Source organism: Colossoma macropomum, unplaced genomic scaffold (assembly GCF_904425465.1).
Source record: "Colossoma macropomum unplaced genomic scaffold, Colossoma_macropomum, whole genome shotgun sequence".
Taxonomy (NCBI): Eukaryota; Metazoa; Chordata; class Actinopteri; order Characiformes; family Serrasalmidae; genus Colossoma; species Colossoma macropomum.
In genome coordinates, this window is record NW_023494789.1 from 37,792,311 (window position 1) to 37,817,772 (window position 25,462).

General features: G+C 39.0%; 1 long non-coding RNA gene across 1 annotated transcript in view; it reads left to right on the forward strand.

The window, feature by feature from the left end:
* Window positions 1–25,462, forward strand: part of LOC118808499 — a 107,349-nt gene that overhangs the window by 73,079 nt on the left and 8,808 nt on the right. The gene's annotated exons all lie outside the window — the stretch shown is intronic.

Below are 25,462 nucleotides of genomic sequence, written 5' to 3' on the forward strand. Positions count from 1 at the left end.
TGGCAAGGGGGGAAATAATTTAGACATTCATTCTAAAAAGTACAGAGCTTGCTGGAAAGAAGTGTTAGTAAAATATTTATTAAAACGGCCCACTTATACTTTTATTCACTTGGTATTTTTGCTTTTCTTGGTGACATAAGTTATATATATATATATATATATATTTATATATATATTTATTATATATATATATATATATATATATATATATATATTTATATGGTTTTATCATAGAACATATTATTAGGTTACAAATCATCACAGTCATATCAAACCTTCATAGCTCCATTTTTTATTTTTGGTTTTTATTTGTTTCTTTGCATTTTTACCCAGTTTCCTCTCCAATTTAGTTGTAGCAAGTTCCACCTGCTGGCTAGGTCTCTACTCTGGCTGCTGCAAAGCTGGAACCGTGAAGGGTAGCATATGCTTCCTCTGAGACACGTGAAGATCCTCCACATCTTTTCAAACTGCTGCCAATGCAGCGTCATTGGACAGATATACAGGAGGAGGACGCTAACTGCCAATTCTGTTATGTCAGCTAACAGACGCCTGTGCTGACTAGCATCATGCTAAGTGATGGGGAGAGGGGGAGGGCCATATTATCCATTCAGAGAGAGCGAGGACAGTTATGCCTTGGACTCCCAGCCATGGATGGCTGTGGCATCCTGCGATCTCCTGTTAAGGCCAACGATTAAAAAAATTTGAAGACAGACATTCAGTCAAGACTGAAACCTGAAGATGGCTCGGAGAGATGGTTTTGCAGGTTTTGTCTCCTGCTGCATAAAAGCACTTATTTGTACTTAAGGTAATGAGTTTATTGATATGAACACCTAATTGAGATTGTGCGGCTAATCAAACCATAGAGCTTTCTGGTGTGAGACATGGGCAGGATACTTTCAAGCAATAGTTTGGGTCTTGTTTGGTTACTTGCCACATTTCTTCAGGTCTAGTATTATTTCAGCGCAGCGTTTCTTCAGTAGTGCCACAGCAGGAACTCGTAATGAGGCTCGCAGTGGGGTGGACGCTATTCTCATTGCACTATGATGAATGGAGTGGAATGGACTGCTTTCTGTGTTAACATGTATACTAATGCCAGCTCTCTCACTCTTTTTCCCTCTCTCTCTCTCTACCTCCCTCCCCCGTGGGTTCTCTGCTCTGCGTTTGGACACATCATTACAAATAATGATTTGTTTTATTTTGCTGCCCGTGATTTAGCACTGTGTTGCATCTGGCTTCGCACACATATGCACGCACGCACGCACACGCATACACATAGATATATTATCTATTCGCATAGAGTATGACCAATGGGACTAAGATGCAGTGAACAGAACTCTGCAAATAGCTGAGTTGTGCTTAAAAAATTATTCCATCTCAAATGCCTAATTTTAGTACCAAAAAATCTGTGAAGATTGTTTTGCATAATTATGTACTGGCCACACAGTGGTCATTTAGGGATGTTTCTGTACAAGTGCTTAACAGTATGTACCCAGCGGACACGCTAAAAAAAAAGAAAGCAAGAGGAGTTATGTCCCTGTTGGCAACAACAAAATCACTTTGCTATTGTGCTATATTTTCCATCAATGTATAAAATATGCAGGATGCCTCCTTTCTTGTTGGGAGGCATAGAGTTCAGATCAGTTAGCGCTTCTTTATTTTTGTTTTGGTTAATCAGAGTAACGATAAAAATCTCAGAATTTTCTGCTTTTTGATCACATTCTATACATATGGAAATTTAGGAATCATGTTAACAAGAAATATTACATAAAATGGTAAAAACAGTCAAGTTAATGGATTTAGAATCAAAAATGAACATGCAGAATATTGTACATTTTTTCCACACCCTCTACAGAGTAGGGCTGTAACTATTGAACATTTGTTATTTTTGAATATTATATTGAACATTATCTTGAATATTCTTGCATTTTGTCTTCATTTTTTTGGGCCTTTATGCAAAGCACATTAAACTGCCTTTGTGTTTGTGTTACGACCCGGTCTAGGGTCAGGCTCTCTCCCCAGACCTGCTGCCAGACCAGACACCGGACACCACTTAAACCAGAAAATGACACGTTTATTTTCTTCGAAAGTTCAAACAAGTTGAGGTGATGGCTTCGGGGACGAGCAATTGCCAAAATACTAAACAAAACAACTAATGATTTCAAACTTTACTGAACTGAAAACAAAAGAAACAAAAGACATATCCCTACCTTAAACAGGAGAAAAGGTAACCAAAACAACACCTGTCCCCTACTTTCCCCAAGCTTTCAAAGCGTAATCAAACAATCAATCATTTTTAACGATAGTAGGAAAGCGAAGCAGACAGAAGTAAAGAGGCCGGGCTGATCTGGACAGGTGTTCTTCCAGGTCATCTCAAAGGGGAAAGAGCCCTGAACGTTTCCCAAGATGGTGGTTTGGCGACCTCTTATACCTCTGTGCGCCCCCGTCTGGCCAATCATGTACCTGCACATAAGGGGACACACAAGAGGGAAAACACAGAATGCCAGCACAAGGCACACAAAAGGTATATTACGACCAGGGGTCGTAACAGTTTGAAATGTGCTATATAAATAAACTTACCTTGCCTATAAGACTAAATAAAGCTAAGATATTTGTTTTGCGTTTTTTGATTTTGATCGTAATTATCATCATTTATTAATGAAACTTGAAAAACCTGAAATGCTACCTTAATATATTACTAAGGTAAAGCAAAAACAGCACTGATAAACAACCACCGTCATTGCACAAAGTGCTATTCTGAGGGATACTGCCCAATCTGGAAGTCCTGACCAGGTTGCTGTGACTGTTCGAATGTTTCAGTATTGAGTAATGCAGAGGAAACAGCTTATAGTTTTAAGAACTGAAAGCAGTTTTTTGTCAACTCCTGTCAGTGAGTGAGCGGGTGACTGTACTTTAGATTGTATATGACCAAGCTATTTAAGTCGTTCACAAACCACTTTCTAACTTAGCACACGCTAAACTCAGCTGTATTAGTCTTAATGCCCAGTGCAAGTTTCTTTCTGCTCCAGACGGCCAGTTCGCTAGCTAGCACGCTCTCATTTATTGGCAGTAAATGCATTGGAGAGCATGCAATTCAGAGCAGTAGAAAAAACATTTGAACTGCAGCAGGAAATTAAAATTGTTCTTACTGTACAAAGCCAGCTTCTTATTCACCAGTTTCTTATTGGAATTTTCTATTCCATTCTAAAAGAATGTAACTATTGCAACATTTAAGGTAGAACAGAAAATCTGAACAAGAAGCTATTAGAAAAACCAACTTCAGCCTCAATTAGGAACGGAGCCTTGATAGCTCTGCCTCTGACTACTGCTGAAATGTCACTGTGGCTTTGACCGGAATGGAGCAGTTGACCAACATGGAAAAAGGCTAACCGCTGCTGTTTTTGCATGATGTGCAGACAGATTATCTTGTTCTTTTTAAACTCTGCTTTTACACGCTAATGATGACTGCCTGTTTCCAGTCAGACTGATTAAAAACCAATCCACTGAAGTGTGTGCTTTTATTAAAACAGGTGAAAGTCTCAATTTTTCAAATTGCATATTGGTTTTTGAATATTGTAATTATCGATTTTATTGAATATTTTTTGCCGCCCTCCAGTCTAAATAAAAGACAAAAAAAAAAAATCTGAATTTTGGGTGGAGTGCTCCCTTGAAATGCAGTTTGTGGTTTGATTTCCGCCAGCAGTCACTGCCTTGCAGTGCATTAGTGCTGACCATATTGGAGGCCATTCCTAGAAGCCTAATAGCCCCAATTTTGACTCCATCTTTAAAAAAAACTACACATTTTCATAATTGCAAGTGACCGTGCACATTCCTGTCCACTGTCTTGCACCACAAATGGTATTTCCATCACCTCAAACTGCTCTAAATAACCTGTATTTTCACAGTTTCAGAAGCAGAGCTGGGTGCCTCCAGATATAATGACTGCATTGTAGCCTAGATGAATACCTGGCAGTGTTTCCAGAGCTTAGTAGCACCAATACTTTTGATTTAGAGTCATTTACATTTTGAAAGCACATTCAAAAGTTGGAAAGAGTGCAGTGTAGAGATGCAGTATCATATCCAAATCTTCTGTTCAGGGTTGTGCCAGTACATGACTAATTTATTAGGTGCACAGCGCTAGCCTCGCCTCGAGAATCAACACTCTGCCTTTCCCCCAAAGCTACTACCACTATATGAAAAGAGACTTTCAATCTTTGCACTCCAGGTTTTGCTAACAACTCAGCCTAGACTGGAGGAAAACAAAACTATTATCATTCATGACCCGGCAACAAATAAAATAAGTGAGTGCGATAAGAGTAATGGTGAATGCGCCTCCATGTCCCCTCGCGTTATGTCAACATCGTCTCCTGCTTAAGTGCCATTTCCCTAAATCACAGCAGCCTAAAGCTAAGTTAAAGCAGGGTGAGCCTCGAACTCTTGCTAATCCTGTCCTTTTGTTTCCCTGCACGGCAATGTTGGCGCTTGGCTAATTGTTTGTGCTTGGAAAGCTAATGCGTTCGTTAATGCGGCCTGCTGGTGATCGCTGTAGGCCTGGTGTGAGGTGCCGAGGCGCTCGCCATTTAATTCGCTGTGAGGACGCCTTCGCTTGGCCAGATCGTGCTGCTTAAATTGCATTAGAGCCCCACCAAACCTGTAGATGTGCTACACCAGCTACATGGCAGCCGTTGTAATGTGCCTGACCTTGACCCGGTAAAGATTAATGTAACAAGACAGAGCTGTAGAGAGCACGGCTCTTTCTGATGCAGTACACAAAGAGCAAGGATACACACCTGCGCGCACACACACACACAAATCAGTGTGTAATGGTCACGATAGGGACATCAGGTCCATGGCAGGAGTTCTGGCAGCTGCATGCTGGGTAGGCCATAATGACCAGCAGTTATCTAATGGTGAGGTGTTTGAAACAACATGTAACAAGAGACTGAGGAGCTGTGCATCCTTTTAAAGGCCATATCAGGGGTCGGCAATCCACATGTTAAGAAGAGCCATTTTGTCCTGTCAATAAAAATAAAACCACCTTGGGAGCCACAAAATTTATGTCCATTCTACTATCTTGGCTGTAAATATGTCTCAGTATGTGCTAATGTACTAGTGTAGGCTAAAAAATGTAATATAAACAAAAATGCGGACTTAATTTGCTCTGCTTTAAACTTTAGCTCAGCTATAGCCACTTTTCTTACATCTCTGGGGGAAAATGTTCCACAAAAGTGGAATAGTTTCTTGTAAAATGTCTCTCAACGTTAAATTTTTATGAGGATGAAGTCACTTCTCATTCTCCAGCTTCTTGGTCGAATTTTCCCGTTTCACTTTAAATGGTGACTGAGGTGCCAGAATGTAACTGCTGCACCCTTTAAGGTGGAATGAAAATATTCGAAAAATAACTTTTTATTGTTTGACAGCTGAAGTGATTATAAAAGCAAATCAGTCCATTCGTCTCCAAATTATCGAGGTTCATCTTAAATCTTTCTCTTTGCCTTTTCGTTAGCTACTAGCTAGGCGAGGCTGTTGTCTGCGTTGCTATGGTGACAGCAGTCTGCGCTCCAACCTTCAGAGTTAAAAAGTGAATTAGTAGTTTTACATTAACTCCAACATTTAAGATCATTTGTTGTTAAAACTGTGTTGAACAATCAGCAGAGCTTTAATTTTCTGCGAAGGAGGATTATTTTATTTTTAACTACAAATCTAATTCTGCTGTGGAGCTGCAACAGGGCAGTAAAAGAGTCGCAAGTGGCCGACCCCTGGCCTATATCATGCATTTGTCTTGAATTATTTTATTTTAATATAATACAAGAAAAAAGATATAGGCTCTTTTATTTATCTATTTATTTTCCCAGAGTTTTTTTTTTTGCAGTTTTATGTACCAAAAGCAGTCGTAACTTATTTTTAAATGAGAATTTTCTTTGTCCCTTAGAATTAAACAGGCTATAATTGTTATTGTACAGTCGTATGCAAAACCTTGGGCGCCCCTTGTCGATTTTCTGAGTAAAAATAAGTTAACACAAACAAAAGTTTTTTTTTCAATATTTCAAACTTTTCAAATAAATAGAAATTAGCAGAAATATACCATACTGAAGTACGTTCTGTGTAGATGTGTTTACTTGTTTAAACTTAGAAAATCAATAAACATATAAAACCAGGGAGGTTCAAAGTTTTGCATATGAATATATATATATGTGTGTGTGTATATATATATATATATATATATATATATGTGTGTGTATATATATATATATATATATATACATACACACACACTCACACACACACACATATGTGTAAGCATACCTGGTTAAATAAAGCTTGATTCTGATTCTGATAAGGCCTCTCTTCTTGTTTGCTGCCCTATAATTTGCCTCATTCAAAATAGCACGGGCTGAAAATTTTCAACATTTGGTTTCCCATGATTAGCGAAAAAGTTTCAGTGAGGTTTATGGATTTTCATACTAGAAATCAAAGCAAATCTATGGTGTTTTCTTTCAAGACCTTCTTTGCCAGACATGCTCAAGCAGCTTGATAAAGGTCATACTAACCAGCAGTTGTCTTCTGATGGTGAGGTGCTTGAAACGCAGAACTTCGACATCAATGAGTTTCGAATCCTTATAAAAAATTTAAAGAGTTACAATGGAGTTTGTGGATTTTCATCATAGAAATTAAGAGGAATCTGTGGCGTTTTCTTTCAAACACTCTGTCAAAGAAAACTTCTCTTTCAGAGAAGGTGCTGCATGGCAGATTACAGCTAATGAAACCTTAGACAGCTGCTTTCTGTGTCTGTGTTTTAATGAACAGTTTCAAGCACATCTCTATTCCTCGCCTTGCCCCATGTCTTATCTGCAAACTTTAATTCATAAAAAAAGACAGAGCTATATCCGAGCGCCTGTCGTTGCCATGGTAGTGTGTGAGGGAGCGATGCTGTCTGACCCTCATTTGGACCCTCTTGCAGGCCTTGATAGCTTCACACTCTCCCTCTCCCCTGCTCGAGGACGCTACATTCCTGATTGACATCTCAAGTGTCTGCACTGGATAAGAGGATGGCCCCTCTAGAGGCCAGAGAAGTGCTCAAGTACCTGGGGGATTTGAAACAGCCAGAAGACACACAAATAAGATAATGGCAGAGGAATGACAATTTAGGAGCAGGGCAAGTCTGTGTAGGCTGGTGCAAATAATATGAGACAAGGAGGCAGTTGAAGCAAAACCAGCTACATTTCTGTTGAACTAAAGAAGTGTAAGGGAGGGCAGGGCAAAACCTAATGCAGGTAAAATGTAACACAGATTTTTTTATGGAGTTAAACCAGCTCCAGAACATGCTTTTGGCCGTCTTCTTGTATAATAGCATCGTCATCTACCAATTTTCACTGCAGTCTGACAAATATTTCCATGAAGACTGTTGTTATGCCATAAAAGTGACTTTTTTTATCATAAATGTTTTTCAGTTGCTGTGTTGTGTGTATAAGTTACAGAATTCACTCCTATATTAATTTATTCATCTTAGTGGCTGTAATATAGCAGCATTTGAAGCATGTAACTCAAAGTGAGAGCTAGCCAGGCTAAAGTACAGCTTTCACACGGCGGGTTCATTTTAACAATGTTACAACTAACACACCCAAGTAAACCGTGAGAAAAGTCCAAATTGCCCAACATAAATTCATAACAGTTCATTATTCCAAACTTTGTTCAGTTTTATGCTGATATTTGGTGTTCTACTTTGTCATTAAGTATAAGCCAATTTTTGACAGCCTCTTTCCGCTAATCTTGTTTATTTTGATGTATATATTTAGGTTGGAATGCTGGAAGGCAGCTGGTTAAATCAACTAAGAGTTGTATTTAATTAATTTTGTTTGCATCTGTGACATGGGTAGAAATGAACAGACTACAGTCTATTACTGGCATCATTATTCCTTTTCCAATGCATTATTCCTTTTCCAATGCTTTTGCCCTGATGCAAAACAATAGCAAGACTGTGTCAACTAACATCAACCAGAATACTGGATTCACAAAAACCCAAGCAACACTTCCCTTCACCAACCAGCAGCACCCCTCAGAATAAAGCATGTGTTCACCATAGGCACAACTTTTGCGTAAAGAAGAGGACATAATTATTGAGTTAAATCAGACAGCTGAGATGTACAAAGACAAGGACAACATTAAAAACCTAAACCTAACCATCGCACACTAAAACAAATCGCCACAGTGCGGTGGGATGAGAAATGTATATCTGAAAATACAGGTGAAAATGTACTAAATTAGGTAATAGTTTCCCTACTTTACCTCTCTCTGCTTGTCTATTTCTCTTACTTATCAGTTTTGTTGATTACTGTAAAAGCACACTTTAAAAATGTTATAGAAGTCGGTCTCTAACAAACCCCAGCTAACGGAAATTTAGGCTACTCATACAGTTAACCAAACATAGTACAGCCTAATGTACCTGCTGATTTCTGAATTTCGGTACAGGATACTATGCCAACAATGTTAGTTAACAGTGAATTTTCTTATGCTTGTTGTACCACATAATGTTGGTAACATAGTACAAAAACGTTTAACTACCATTCATTTCTCATTTTAATATAGCCAGCTAAGGCACTTGTCATCTTAGCCCATACTAAGCAGCTACTGGAACTGATTTAGGTACCCATGTTATGAGTGGTCCAAATAAAAACTAACTATGAGATTTTTTTTTTTTTTTTACTAGCATAATCTGTTAATTACTTTCATAAACTTTCACACTGATATCATAGCTATGGAGCATGTTAGCTTATAGTAACTTATGTGCGCTACATACCTGAACATCTCAAGAAGTCAAAGTCACTCTGCATAATGTTAGCATTGTGTTTTGTACAGAATTAAACATAGTAGGCAGTCCAGTCTATGGCCAAACCACAGCTGTTCATTGTGTAGTCTCGTCACTGTTCCCACAATTGAATCTCAAAAAAATACACTTCAGAAACTACTGAGGACCTCGGTGTCCTAAAGCTAGTTACAGACATGACGGGGACTGATAATGTACTGAAGGCTTGATGCTGTGGCAGATAGCTAGTTGTTAAGCAGTGATAGGAGGGCTGAGGAAAATAAGGTGGAGCTTGGTGGAGCCCATAATGATTTTATTTGGCCATAATACAGCGACAGCGCTAACAGAAAACAAATCAGTTTAAATCATTTTAAAAAAGTGGCATAATAAATATTCCCCCCATTTCGTTAGGTAGGCCTCAATGTAGATCCAGGTATACTTGTGGCTACACCCCTCCAATTTTTCAGACTTTATAATGAATGCTACATTTAGGGGTAGAAATGGCCAGGTTGTTCTGGGGGAACGCTAGAGTTTTTGTTTTTTTGGTTTTTTTGGTGCATTTTCACTTTAAAATACACCTTAAAATGCTTTCCATTGGTGTATTTTAATAATCAGCCAATAAATGCTTTAATTTAGTCTAATCTGACTTGACTGTTTTTTCTTAGAAGTTGAACATCAGGGGTCTCTGTCTTTAACTGAAAAAAGAAAAACACTCAGATTCTGCATGTTGCCAACAATAGTACTTTTGATTGATTGTTACAGATAAATCTAGATCTCTATCCAGGCTAGGCATTTTCATTACAGACCTTATAATCATCAATGCTTTTATTAAACACTGGGGATGCCCCCATGTAAAAAACAGTCTATTTAACATAATTAAAAAAAAAAAACACACATATGATAGTAATTCTGTGGAGAGCAAGAACATTTACAAGAACCGTCTGAATAATGGAACAAAATCTGACTCTTTGAAGATTTAAAAACATCACAATTAATTCATAGATATAGACATTTTCTAAAAGTGAAACTAACACCGTTAATAGTACTTTTATTGAAACTACCATTACCTGGCAACACAACACACAGGAATCCAAACAAGTTTTCTGAAAAGGCAGAGACAACAAAGCAGTTCTTCAAAAGCTTGTAAACACAACTACTATTACATCAGAAATACTAAACTATCTATTTTATGATGTGTCTAGACTGTCAGAAACATTGAGTTCCAGCTAGCTAGCCGAGTATCAGTCATTGTGCGCGGTTTTCAGCAATAAACACACAAATCATCAAATGATATTAATTTAATTGAGTGGACTACATATCCAAACAAATGCCACCAAGGTTTGAAGAAAATTAGAAAGGGAAACACCACATTTATTACCGATTGTGGAGTTTTTTGGCTGCCTTCATGTTCTGAACGCATGGCGTATTGACAGTCGTTACCATGGAGACTGGATGGATGGACCGTGCTGCAGCACTGTGAACAGCGTTCCGTCTCGACTTTTACTCCTGGAATGGGGTTTCCGGTGCGTTCTGGCCCATTTCCACCGCTGGTAACAACTAGCCCTTCAGTCTGTTACAGTTAACTCCAGTTATGGGGTACACTGAAAACGAGTTAATGTTTTTGTTCATAGCAGAAATGTTAATGTTGCATAAAACTATTATTCATTTTGCTCATATATTTTAAAGATTCCCTAATGTGATTTGACATTAGTTATGAGTTTCTTTTAATTTTTTTTTCTATCTTTCTCCATCGTTATATTTTAATTCTCCTGCAGCTTCTCTCCTTTGCAAGTTCTCATTAGGTCTGCACAATATGAACAGAAAGCCAGATGACACTGCTGTGTACCGCAATTGTGATAAATGCATCAGAACACATGAGAATATTTAATGTGGTTAAATATCATCTTGCATGATTTTTTTTTACCAAAATTGTTTAGTTTTGTTAGAGGATTATTTGCATATTGCAGCCTATTGCAGTACCAGCCGATATGGCAGTAATGACTGACAGTATATCTTGCAACCATATTTCTCATTTTTTGAACCTCTTTCTTTTTCCAATTTTCTACAATCTAAGCTCCAGTTCTATGCACTGGTGTTTCAGCACCTCTGTTCATTTGTCAGTTTCTCTTGCGTGCTGAGTTCTAGAGGCCAGCTAGACCTTTGAGAGCCCCCCATTGCCTTCTCATCACCAACAATGGAGTTTGATCTCAGACTGAAACCAGCAGCTCCTGTCAATTTATTATATTTACCCCAGTCGCTCTGCTGCTGAAGCCCTCCATCTTCTCGCGGACATCAGTAACTGCTTAACAAAGGAACTAATGAAGCAGAAGAGAGGGGATTTTTTTCTGGTAATTAAGAAAAATGAAAAGAGGCGACGTAGAGGCTGCTACGTGCTCTGTAATTGTCCTCTCCTCTGTATCATCGCCTCCATTCTTCCTTTTTCAGTCTGCACCCAGCTCCTTATTCGTGACCTTTTCTGTCATCCATGTGATGAATGCAGCATGGCTTTCATGGCTAAAGATGCAAAATGGCCTGTACGAAGATGCTACCCTGTTGTCCACTGAATTGCTACTTAAGATGAAGGACTATAATGTTTACGCCATTCTGAGTTTTTCCTTTGATCGTCAGAATTGATTCCCGCCTCCTTCGTCTCTCTCCACACTGATGGCCCCTTCAAAAAGGTGACAGTCAGCCACAAACTGCAATTTTGGCTGTTCCTTGTTACAAGATGAGTTTGCTGCATATTGATTGTGACTAAAGGAGAGCTCAGAGGACTTCTAATGAACAAAATGAAGTGGTGCTCTCCAGCCAAAACAATGTCTTTTAAGAAGGCTTACGCGGCCTGTATGTCTTTCATACAGCTAGTGATGTTCTGTGGTTGCTGCTATTTGTATTGCAACAGTCAACAAATGACTTTGTTCTGAACATCAATGCCCTGTTTTTGGAAGAGTTTGCATTTGGAGAGCGGTGTTTAATTGTCCCCGATGGGTATATTTAGATTTTTGTGAGCTACCACCATAATAGACCCCTCTCTCTCTCTCCCTCTCTCTCCCTCCCTTTCTCTATCCCCCAGAAACTACTTTCTTACTTCTCTCAGCTCTCAGCTGTGACTGTTTTTTCAGGTTTACGCCTGTGTTTGTTTGTTTTATGTGATCACACAAAATTGCACTTGATTAGTATATTGCATAAGTCCTTGACAGAGAATAAGCTGCCGGGATGAAAAATCACAATGAAGTAATTATCTAAACGTATGTCTTTCTAATATACCACTTCATAACGTCTCATTACCACTTCAGGAGAAGACTCTGGAGCTTTGGAAGACTTCGGACCTTTGGCCTCACCGAGTCTCAGTGCTATATGCCGTGTCAATCAGGCGTTACTGATCAGAACTCTTTTGTTGGATTGGAAACTGTTTCCCGCAGTGACCGGCCACTTTAAAAGATATTTTGACCACTGAAATCTATCTTATCTCTCACCTCTGCATTCAGTGTACATACCCAGTATGTCACCTATGGACTTACAATAGTGAGGAAAATTCAGTGGCCGCCCTTCATTTACTTAGTTTCTAGTCAAACCATCCGTTAAGTATAAGTTATTCATCTTTCTGGAGATACTTCTGAGGAGAAGGATGGTAGAAAGTCAAAAAACAAAAATAAGTAAAGAAACTGGAGATACCAAAACTGGAGTTCAAAAAAATATTAAAAGATACAGAGGAAATGGGCTCCTAACAACCATGCAAGACTGGTAGACCGAAAAACTGTCCCCATCAGAAAAACAGCACAAACGTTTTATCTCTGAGAGAGAGGAGAAAATCAGGCTCCAGTCTTACTTCAGAACTGAAAAAATCCACTGTGAGAAAACAACTCACTGCTATGGATAAACAGCCCATCCTGTGAGGTCTGATGCTGTTGCTTCATCTGCCTTGATCTAGTGCCCACTGCTCACCTGCCTTCTGGACCAGTTTGACCACCTCGAAGCTTCCTGCTGTAAAACGCTGGGCAAACCTCACCTACATTCCATTGACCCTCCTGATGCTGCGCTGCTGCTGCACAGACTCACACTATTTAATCATAGCCATTGCTTCACCTGCTTTACCCTTTTCTGTGTTAAGTTCGTACTAATGGTAAAACCTTATTCTCTGTTCATATAGCTCTTGCGTTTGTGTTATTGTTTGCTATCCAGTGTGGACCAGAGGAGGATGGGTTCCCCTTTTGAGTCTTGGTTCCTCTCAAGGTTTCTTCCTCTTAGGGAGTTTTTCCATGCCACTGTCTCTTGGGCCTGGATTTTTTCTGTAAAGCTGCTTTGTGACAACGCCTGTTGTATTGCCTGTTGACTTTGACTTGATTTGACTATGGGTCTGAAAGGATGTCAAGAAGTTGTTACTAAAAAAGGACATAGATAAAAAGAGAAGAACATTTGGTGTTCTCAGAACTACAGACTCACCACCCCAGAGACCAGACCTCAGCATCATAGAATTCGTGGATCGTGAAGAGCAGAAAATACAGTCAACTTCTAAGACTGAACTTTGGAGATACTGAAAAATATCCCTGCAGATTTTTTTGAAAGCAGCTGAAAGTCTCTCAAAAAGAATGAAGCTGTAATGAAAGCAAATGATGGAATTGTTGCTCTACTTAGTTGTTGAGGCTTCTCTGTCATTCTCTTTATAATAAATTCTTTTCTGATTCTTTTTTTTAACTCATGCTGAATATATGGAAAAATAATGAATAAATTGAACGATACGTGATCTATAAATTAATCCCATGCCAGATGTTTAAAAATTATTTATAGAACATTTGAAAAAGTATATAAATGTGAAATTTCATTTCATTTCACCCACAGATTTTACACACACACACACACACACATATGTATATCAGACACATTTCCAAGGTTGTTTGACAAGTTGTGGTCTATTCTATATATTAAACATACCTGATGGCCTATATAATGGAAATAAATTTAAAAATAAAATACTTATCTACTACAAGGAACTCAACAGGCTAGCTTTGATGCATATGAGCTTTGATGCTTTAATTGTTTGACTGGCTGGAAAACTGCAATTACAGTTTTGAACTACCAACCACAGAGCATCAATAAACAGCTGCACCTTTGGAGTAAAGTGTCAATTCCTTATATGTGACCTCAGAGATGCCCTGATTGACTGCTATATGATCTCTTTCACTTTTCACACTCAGTGAGAGTTCAGCTATTGTATCAGCTAGGGGTGGGAATCTCTAGGCACCTCACGATTCTATTCGATTACGATTCAGAGGGCTGCGATGCGATTATAAAACGATTATCGATGCATCTCAATGCATCTTTTTTACTATATAGCATTTATATTTTCTCACTGTGTGAGCTCAAGTTTCGAGTTCAAGTTTCAAGTTTATTTGTCACTTGCACAACATGTCAGGACATTTATGCATTGAAATGCTTGTGGTGAGACTCTAATCACTCTACAGAAAGTAAATAAGTAAAATAAAAATACAAGAAAAACCAACTGAAATATATTAAATATACACAGAATGTAGAGACAATATACATTTTAAAGTGACTAAGTGACTCAGTGTTGTTATTTAAAGTGACTTGGTACTTTTAAAGCAAAGTATTTGTAATGATCCATAATGAATTTACTTCCAATATCTTTTTTAATAAAACAAATGGAAGTGATGTGGCAAGTGAACTAGAAGGCTCTCATTCAGGGCTCTTGTTTGGAGCACGAGAAGCTGCTGCTACTCATCTGCGATAAAATGCGCAGTTACGGTGAAATAAGATCCAGTGGTGATGGATGTCCACGCAGCACATGTTACAGCTATTCTACCCGATTTCTTTAGTGATTTTATAACTTCGGTTTTGGTCTCGTTGTAGCGTGAAAGCCCTGTTTCCTAACGACTGAGAACCGGCGTGCAGACTGCAGGTCACATAGCAGCGATGCGTTATTCGCATTTATAAGCACTGCAGTTGGTTTCCTGGTAAGTTAAATCTGCAACGAGAGACTGTCACACATTAAAAAGTGGCGAAGCTGAAGTCGCTTCTCTTTTGAATTCTCCCGTTCCACCTTAAATGGTGCCGCATTTACATTCAGCGCCTCAGTCAGATTTTAAGGTGGAACGGGTAAATTCGAACAAGAAGCTGGAGAATAAGAAGCGACTTCAGCCTCGTAAAACAGTCGTTAAGAGACATTTAACTGATCAACTTCTGAGGAAAAGTTTTCTGGCGGAGATGGGAGGAAAGCGGCTGTAGGCGAAGCTTAAAGCAGAGTAGAGTCCGCGTTTTCGTTTATATTGTTTAGCCTATATTATCACATACTGAGACATACTGGACATTAAATGTTGTGGCTCCAAGGTGGTTTGATTTTTGTTGAAAGGACAAAATGGCTCTTCTTATCATTTGTGTTGTGACTCCAGATCTAACCTGTAACTACTCCAGATTTAACATTTTATCTGACTGAATAATTACACCACTAATAGCTGTCATTTCAGAGATCGAGTTCCAGAATTAACCCATTCATGTCCAAGCACCACCTTTGTAGGAAAAATGACACATAAAATTTTCATTTATTCAGTGTATTTTCTCCTGTTTTGTTAGAAGTTAGTACTATGTGACCAAAAGAACAGATTTAATTAGACAAAATTAGCCATATGATGGCTATATGGTGTTTGATCAATTTAAGAAAATACTTCAGATTTGTGCTCAGGCAAGCTCAGAGAACATGTGGAGCAAAATAACTCAACATATTCAGATATGAACATTATTGGTTTAATTGAAATGACTCATTTGGTTATTTCAGGTGGCTGAGATGGATTACTTAAGACCTGTAATTTTAAGACATGACAGTTGTAACGAATATGATGAAAACTCATAGAATGTAAGGGAAAACTCATCATGTGTGTCCGAATTGGTGTCAGAAAGCAACATGTAGTGTTCTCACAATTTTCTGCTGATTCAACCTTTCCCAGCAGTCCAGCACAGCCCTCTGAATCATCCTCCTGCTGAATTGAAACCTGCAGGTCCAAAGGTGCAATTTGAGCATGCTGAGGGAGGTCTAATGATGCCTGTATGGCAGGCCGTAATGCTGTTTATGATGGTAATAATAGTAGTAATACTATAATAATGATGGTGGTCGGAGTAATAGTAGTTCATTGTGTGCAGCGTGGAGGTCTACTCTGCGTAAAGATTACTTTGTCATTGTCCCAGCGGGTCGCACACCTCTCCATGTTCAGGGTTGTGATTTGCAGCACTCAAGTGTGGATTCCAATTGTTTATGCACATATGCATGTGGGAGCGTCACTCGTGTAGAATGTGAATGTGTGTTTGATGCAAGATTAGCACACAGAATGGAATGCAATGTTGGTATGTTTATCTGCTCAGAGATGCCTTGTAAGTACAGAGGGATGGTTCTCATGGTACTTTGTGCTACTATTATGCTGTTATATTGTGTCTGTAATTCTGTGTAGGTGTACCTCGCAGGCGTGTATGTAATGTTACACCAATGGTGGAGCAGTGACGCATTTTCTGCTGTTTTATGCTGGTGTTATGAACTAGTTGAAAAGTTAGCAGTAGAGGGACATGGGCCCATATTCATAGACAGTCTCAGAGTGGGAATGCAGATGTAGGTTCAGGTTACACTATTATAATGATGATCTGAGTTACAGGAACAGATCCTAGATCAGCACTGCCACTCAGAAGCTTTATCAATATGGGCCCTGTAGCCCTATGTTTGTCTGCACCATGTTAGTGACTTACATATATACAGTATAAACCTGGGCGCACTTAACTCATGTATAACATAAGGTGCAGTATCAACAGCTTGTTTTTAACATCTCTTTGGTTCGATGCTGCATGTTTAGGAAAAAAAAAAATTACTAAACTATATAATGCACAACTTCTTTCTCTTTTTAATTCCATAGCATACATACTTTATTTGAATGCTTAAATTAAGTAAAAAAAACTGAGATGAGTTATTTATATTAAATATAGAATACCAAACCCTACCCCCTTTGTGAAACATGATGATGACTGCACTGCTGTCAGCAAAAGGCTATATTATGATATGAAGCCATTGCAAGACACACATGGTTCCTGAAGTTTCTTAAAATGTTCTATAAAGACTAAAAATATATTTTAAAAAGGTCATTAAATGTAAATAAAAAGTAGTTTTTTTTCTATTAGCGATATTAAATTCTATAATGATGTCTGACGACTAGGTTAAAAAGTAAGTAAAAAGAGTATTGTTGCTGACAGTGCTGGCAACAATATAACCAAAATACTAATGACTAAGCACTAACCACAGCTGGTTGCCATATGTTTTACCATACTTAAACTCACTACATTACAGCCACCATCTAAACCACAACTGTGAAACTAACTCAAGTACACAACATGCCTTAGCAACAGTTAGTAAATGATACTGAATTCATTCAAGCACGCAACAGCATAGATATCGCTAAGAATCTATCCATTATATTTTGCCATATCGATATTTCGAGCTCAGTCCTAACCACTGCTAACATGGCCAGCATCTTTGGCTGTGCACTCAGATTCGTTCAGCGAATCTTTACTGCACGTTCCCTGCTATATGTACCCACACAGAGGCCGCCTCAAGTTCTTCTCACCTTTCTTGGCCTAACACTGCCTATGGGCTTGACAGGGCACTGGTGCATCATCATTTTACTGTCACCTCGTAATATTGCACTGCTCTCCACACTGCGATCTTTCACCTGACAGAACAAATATTACAACACTACACTCCCAGGACTCCAGCTTAAGCTAAAACGTGGATTTACAGTCCTCTGGGTATCAACGACTGTACCGAGACAAATGAATAAATGTGATGTTTTACCCTAAAAGCCAAAAAATTAAGTGTGTTGGTCAGCGTCACCTAAACACAGAGCCGCTGACTTTACACAGCACACCTTATTTTCAAGGAAAGGAAAGGTGGAGTGGAGGTAGCAAAGAAGGGAGGGCTAATTGTGTATTCAGGGCAGAGTTACTATTTTATAACAGTTTGGAATATGCTGATATTTGTCCCACATTGCTTGTTAGGGAGCATGGCTTCTAGTAGGAGTTTCCGCATGCGTATGCGCAGCTCAGGCTTTAAAGAAAATGATCAGCTCTGCTCCTAATTTATGAGATTGTTTGTCTGCACAGCTCTGTCCCAGAGAGGAAGTAGAAGGATAAAAAGATAGGAATGTGTTATTTATAAGAATGAATCATGTAAGTGGGAAGAGATGCAAGGTAGAATGCTTGTCTCTTCTGCTTGCAATATACAACTGAAACTTTAATACATTATCAACCATAATAAATATATGCCCCACATTGGACGACATACTGTACATTAGCCATGCTCAGATTTTAACAAATAATATCTGTGGCTTTATTCCAGCCAGTCCTAAATTGACTGCATTTGGGGTGCTGCTTGGTGGATTCAGTGAACTCCCTTGCTTGGCCTCCATCTATAATGCGCTGTTTCCGCCTTCTCTCCTCTTATGGCCTTGTTATTTATTTATTTCCACTTAACTCTGTTGAGAGCCTGCATACTTTCGGCCCCGGGGAGAATGCCCCCGAATAGATTTATTAGCCAATACTGTAATCATGACAAGAGTAATGGTTGTGTCAGCCGTTGTTGTAGAACGGAGGTGACGGTGCGCGTGAATGAGCAGTGCTGCTCAGCCTGTAATAAAGAGTCGGAATATATATTCAGGCTACACGAGTGCAAATACTGCAGGTAGAGGTCAGGACGGTATTATTTACCGTTACATCTGTGTCACACATCTGATAGGCAAGGGGTTAAATGAAAATATAGCACTTCACTTCCGTAACAGAAGGCACGCAGTTAACGAAACAAAGTGTATGCCAGGGTGGCGATGCTGCGGCTTTGTTTTGGATTTGTCATCATATCGAGAGGTCATAAAGATGATAAACACGCGTGGGCCAGATGTGCCCTTGTCTGACGCCGACTTTTCGGAGTGTAGATGCCGCAGTTGGCCACGTCGCCATCTGCACACTGTGCTTCCCAATTCAGCCCCAGAGACTTAAAAGCTAAAGACTTCCAATCTGCATGACGTTCCCCATGAGTTTCCACCACGTCAGCGTGGGCTGACACCCAGCCGGCTGGCCCCATATTGCCTCTTGTTACAGGCAGCTTCCAGGACTCGACCAAAACAGAGGCGCATTACTGACTTCTTTGAGGGTTCATGCTTTGGTCGGAACTATTTATCTCAGATCATGCAATACTGTTGCATTTTTTCCTTTTCTCTCCTTCTCGTTTTCCCATTCCAGGAATGGAGTCGGGTTGCCTGCAATCTCTACATTCCCGCAAGGTCCCTAGGGTCTTGTTAGAAGTAGGTTGGGGCTGTCAAAATATTTATAGGGCTTGAAAAAGCTGGATGGGGGGATCATACAGCATACCCAGGGACCTCTCGCGTGGATAACGTTTGTGTAAAAAGAGGCTCAAGTATACAGAGCATCATCAGCTGGCTGTTGATTTGTGTAATGGCTCCTTGCAGAGGTGGCAAGGCACACTTTATAAGGGCCATTGTGTGTCTCTAGCAATATGATAATACAGTTGACGAGGAGTTCAATCTTTATTATAATGCTTTATGATGAACACAAGTTGTGGAACATGCTTTGAAGCAGAGCCAAGCACACTCATACTGTTTAATGCACTTTGAAAATGTGTATTTCCAGTACTTTAGAAACATGCAAATGCAGCTCATATTCCTTTTTTTCCTTAACATAAGCCACTATAGCTTGCATACCTTGTATATGTGTATATATATATATATATATATATATATATATATATATATGTGTGTGTATTGTTCACCAGTGAAAAACAAAGGCATTTTATAATTTTATATGAATTATTTCTGACTGGTAGCTCGTTAAAACAAGCAGAGAAATTCTGTCAAGCTTCCACTCATACCACATTTAAGTTTGTAAGTAGAGAAGAACATTTTTCATTAAGATTTAAATTTGAATGTATATTGATTATGGTTGTACATACAGTCTCGTTTTGCATAAAAACTAAAAACATCCTTTACAGTTGTACAGTTTTGTCATTTCTTGATATCAAAAGACGGGAAAAAGCTGAAAAACTCAGAAGTACAGACCTGCTTATGCAGATTGTAAACTGAATAAAGATGTGATTCGTTGAGTAACTACAGTACTGTTTGGACTGGATACGTTTTACATGAGGAGGCAGAATAATGTGATTATCTGTGTTTCTTAGTTCCGTCCAAGTCATCCATATCAGTCGTTTTTATAGACGGGCAGCTTTTACCTAATGTATAATTATTTATCGAAATATCCCCAGGTTACATTAATCCTATGCAATACATATTCTATGGAAAAGGAGTTTTTTTTTTATGGATGTACACAAGGAAGCTTTGGAGTATGGAGGTACTCACAGCATTTGCATGTATTCTCTGTGACCCAAATTAAGCCAATATTTATTGTCCTACCCCAACTCCAAACATCAAAACATGTAAAATGATTTTATGCGGTTGGCTGATGGTAGTGTCATTATTCACCTGTAGCTTCCATCTATCACAACTCAGTGAAGTTGGACTATTTATATGTCTGAGGACACACCTTCCAGGCTTTAAGATACACAAAAGTCTTGGTATTTTTCTCAAAGTTTGTTTTCTTTTGACAGGTTTTCTTTGCATACGTGATATCAGTCCATGTCCCAAATCAGCCTTGATATGTTGTCTGGTTTTAAACTGACAAAGACGTGCTGAAGCCTTCCTCACATGGAATAACTTCCCTCATGAAACATAAATGAGAGCTTAAAAGATTGTTCTGTTGTTATAACATCAGTTGTTAAAAACAAACAAGATAATGCATAGCTACAGTAACCGTATTGTTTAGGCTACTTCCCTGAGTTAAAGTCTGTTTGATAATTTTAAAAAGGAAGCGATTCAGAACATGAAAACACATATTAAAGCAAGAGCTACTTTACCAAGAATAAAGATATACAAGTGTTTTGTGGTTTAAGCAGGCGTATAATCTGCCATGTTGAAACCCCCACCTCCCCTGCACCTCTGCAATTGCTGAATAGTTTTCTGAACCAGCGACTGTCTGCGGCACAATCGGATGATGGTATATTGCACACAATATCATAAGCTTATTGTATGGTGATGTTGACAGTTGAATTCTCAGGCTAATGGCAATGCTAATTAGATTAGATTAAGAGACCCTTATTAGTCCCACACCTCCGCAATCTAACCCATCCATGCTGTGAAACACCACATACACACTAGTGAAGACACACACTAGGGGGCAATGAGCACACTTGCCCGGAGTGGTGGGCAGCCCTTTCCACAGCACCTGGCAGGGAGGGTGGTTAGGTGTCTTGCTCAAGATCACCTCAGTCACAGACCGTCGGCTCTGAGGATTGAACCAGCGACCTTCCGGTCACAGGGCTGATACCCTAAACTTCAGCCGACGACTGCCCCTTATAGTGCATTGCATATGATTAAATGAAAAATTTGGATGTGTTTTCTACTTGTGAGCAACATTTTTGGTGTGATGGCAGTGTATAAATTGAGTAGCTTCTCCCATCTCAGTAATTTATACTATATTTCTTATCCCATGCACATCAACCTTCAACAATAGATGTCCTCAGGTAAAATGACATTACCCCATCTCTCCATGTAAAGCTAATCCTGTCTGAATAGTACTTTTAATAATGTAATAATTATGTTATTATAGAAAAGTATAGCAAAAATGAACTCTTGAATTTGGTCAAACAGTTAACTAGCTAATGATATAATTACATAATTACGTTTAAGTAGCTTAGCAATCCCACATAATTACTCTAGGCCTATGAAATAAGGAGTGTTTTTTTGATCATGTCAAATCCCAGCAGTTCTTACAGTGATCCATACCTTTTACTCATCGAATCTATTCATACTCTTCCACACAAGGGAGCTATTTGTTTGTTTGCCTGGGCTTTTTCTACTGGGCCTGAGTTATTTCTCATGTGTGGAGACTCCCCTTGGTTGCATCCATAGCCGTAATTGGCCGAGGTATTGGCTTCATCCGTTTGGTGTGGGGTGAGGTTATTTTACCCTTACCTGCTGCAGGGGCAGGGAGTTGATGGGGCAGAGGTGAGGGCGGCTGGCCGTGATGATGGCTGCTGGTCTAATGGGAATCTTATGGCTGACTGAGTCTCTGCAGGGATGTGCAGTCCTGCACACAGCCTGAGCTCCAGCTGTGGCGCTGACATGTAGAAAATGAACTGCACTGTGTAGGAGAGCCAGGAGAGTGAGAAGGATAAAGGGGGGGAGTAGGGTCCAAAGCAAAACGCCACTCAGAGAGACTGATGATAAAATAGCTAGATGCTGCCTTTATTTCTTGTCAGAGCATTGCATGGACATCTGCTCTCGTTCGTCTCTCCGCTTCAATACCGCTGTCCTCCACGCCTTGGCAGTGGCAGTGGGCTGGATTGTTTTTGGACACTCAGATTGAGCCTATGTAAACACTTGACACTACAGGGGTTTGTTCATTATTTATTTATTTATTTTTTTTTTAAAAAAGAGTTGGCTCTAGAGAATAGGTTTGTTTTCCCTTTTGACACTGATGATGATAAATCTGCTCATTGGTTTTTATTTTGCACTCTGGAAGTGTTTCTTTATTAGTATTTTGTGTGATGCCTAGGAATGGATGGAATCTACTTTTTTATACCTTCAAACCATCTCCAAATGTTACCAGTGGTATACATATTAATACTGGGGGTAAACTGCATAAAATATGCTGTAAGCTTGTGAAAATTGAAATTGCTTGTCATTTCATCCTGCATTATTTCACAATTGAAAATGATCAAATTAAAATGTTTAGTTCACTTATTTTCAATCCATCATTCAGTAAATGTCAAAAAATCTGTGTATCAGTTGCTAAATGTTAAACCATGCTGTTAAATTAGCGTCAACTTAGCTACCATGATAACAGTTCTGTTTACGACAGAACATGTATAATTCAGGCTAACTGCAGCACCGCTAATACAGGTTTCACTGATAATGACTCAAACCTGAGGCAGCAAAGTTGAGCGAATGGTGTTGGAGGGAGAGAAAAGCCAAAAAATAAACCTGTTTCATGACGTTTGGATCCACTAGCTAGCCTAACATTAGCTTAGCAAGCAGGGTTCAGATCTAGTCAGTGCCACACACCACAGTACAGGTCTAATTCCAGCTCTCTCTGCTGATACAGGTGTAGACAGTAAAAATGACTGTCTGAGAGAACAAAGTTAGAGTGACTGGTCAAACCTGTTCTGTGGTGTTTTGAGCTGTAGCATGTTAGCTAAGATAACAGTAGCTTAATTAGCAGGCTGAACGTGTCACACCACAGTGCAGGCTCAGTTCCAGTTAAATGAGGTTCAAATTACACATCTTTAGAAAATAAAGACTCGTGAAAGCAAAAATTTGAAACATAAAACATTACCCTGTCTTCTCATTCATATTTTCTAAAAAGGGCTTTTACTAAAGGCACAGCAAAAGATTTTCTGCATTGCCCCTGGAAACAGAAACTAACTAATCTTACATTGCAGTCCAAGCATGGTTTTCTGTATTTCTCCTCTAATGATACGGCAAAAAATAAATGACATAGATTCTGCAGCCCAATCATCAGCTGCGTCAGTGTTCATAGTTTTTATTTTATGGATTGTGCATGATGCTGTACTGCAGCCTCTGCTATACACATTTCTCTCTTTCAATCACGTGATGTGTACTGGAAGCACAAATGTCATCAAGCCAATTAATCAATAAGACGTTTTATTGACAACAGTTTATTATTATCATTATCGATAATGTCGATTAGTTGTTGAAGCCCTAGAGTGGTGTTTGTAGCTGTTAACTGTTGCTGAGCCACTGTCATGCACAGGTTTTCTTAGGTATGTCCTGGTTTTGATTTAGCAGCTGTGGGAATTAGAGAGTTCTTTATTTTTAGATGGAAATGCATGTTGTATGTGTTTCCATCTCTGGCTGCAACTGTTTGCAGGCAAAGTTTGCACACTAGTTCACCTCAGTAATAAAATGTGAATGTACAGGTTGTGTCAGCATTCAGCGTAATTGTGTGACAAGTGTGAATTCACATAGGCTGGAAACTTTCCTGCATGCCTGCCACTCAGTTTGACGTTTGTGTTTTTGTCATTCGCCAGTACTCAAGTCAATCAGTGCTAATCACAACCTGTGTCTCTAGCTCAGATATTGCCCTTCTCTCTTATGAATCCATCAATAAAGGGAGTCAAAACACTTCCCAGGGTGTTGATTGGTCGTGCATGCATTCGGCCTAATTAAGTTGTGTTTGCCTCCTTCAGCTGTGTTATTGGAATTCTGATTTTCACGTCCCACACTGACTCTTGACTGACACTCTTATGTAAGCTGAATGAAAAAAAAAAAACACACCCTAGGAAAAAATGGAGACATACCACATTGTGTTGAGGAGTGAGAATAAGGCGTTTAACAACTCTAGGATGGTGTTCGAGTGATCAGCACTTGGATCTGATTTCAGATCCGGGATATTTTTAGAGTTACTGCTGAACAAGGCTGAATAGAATTGAATCTTTAGGGATGTGGCCACCAAAAAAAGGGTTACATCTATGACCTCAAAACAATTCAGTCTTTAATTTTAGTACAATTTGATTACTGAAATACATTGCTTTGGTTCAGATTCATAATTGTGAAAAAAAAAAATCCTAAAAAAAATATAAAAGACATATAATTAGTACACAAATGTGGATGAACTGTTTACACAGCAGTGGAATTAAAATTCCGACTGCTGGAGACACTGAAGAGCCAGCATTAGTTAAACCCAGCATACAACTCGCCACTGCTCCTGGAATCTGCTGTACATTATCTGTAGATTGGGGGTCTGGACATACATTTTTTTCATTTTGACAATAGCTTGAGACTTCTATTTGGGAAAAAAAAACATATATACCTAATTATTGCAGGTTTATTTTCTCACAGGAGAATTCCTTCTGAACCACAGATCAATAGCACCACTGTTTTTTGAATAATCATAGATAATAATAGTTTTTTTTGCTTTTGTTTTTGACAGTAAATGGATTGCAATTGACAGTGGTCTCATACCTTATTAATATTCATTTTGGTGAGCTACCAACACAAACAGTGATGAGCAGTGGTTAATGGATGCCTGTCGTGTCCTCATGCAGAAACCTGCAAATGAAGAACTTCTTACTTGAAAGGATCTTTAGCCATGGCAAAAAAACAGAGAGTACATGACAAAATAAACCAATCATATTACTAAATGCATAGCGTTTGAAGCTTTCAAGTGCTGCGGTCATTTTCAGGACTACCATAGATCGGTTCTCTGGACTGTTCCCTGTGGCCCAAAACAGCTTTCACATTTGGCCAAACTATGAGTGGCTCAGGCTTCAGAAAATAAATCAAGTGTGAAAATGCCTTTAAAAGTAAAGGTGCCAGAATGGTTCTTTGATAGATAAGACTTTGCTATTGTAGTTATACAACAAAACTTTGGTAGCTCTCAGAGAACCCAGCACTTTTGGATCCCTAAAGAGCCTTTACATGAAGTGGCTTCTAAAGAACCATTCAATGAAAGGTTCTTTAGGGAACCAAATGTGCTTTGTCTATAGCATCCCTTCAAAGAACCTTTTATTTGTAGGAGTATATGTTCTTG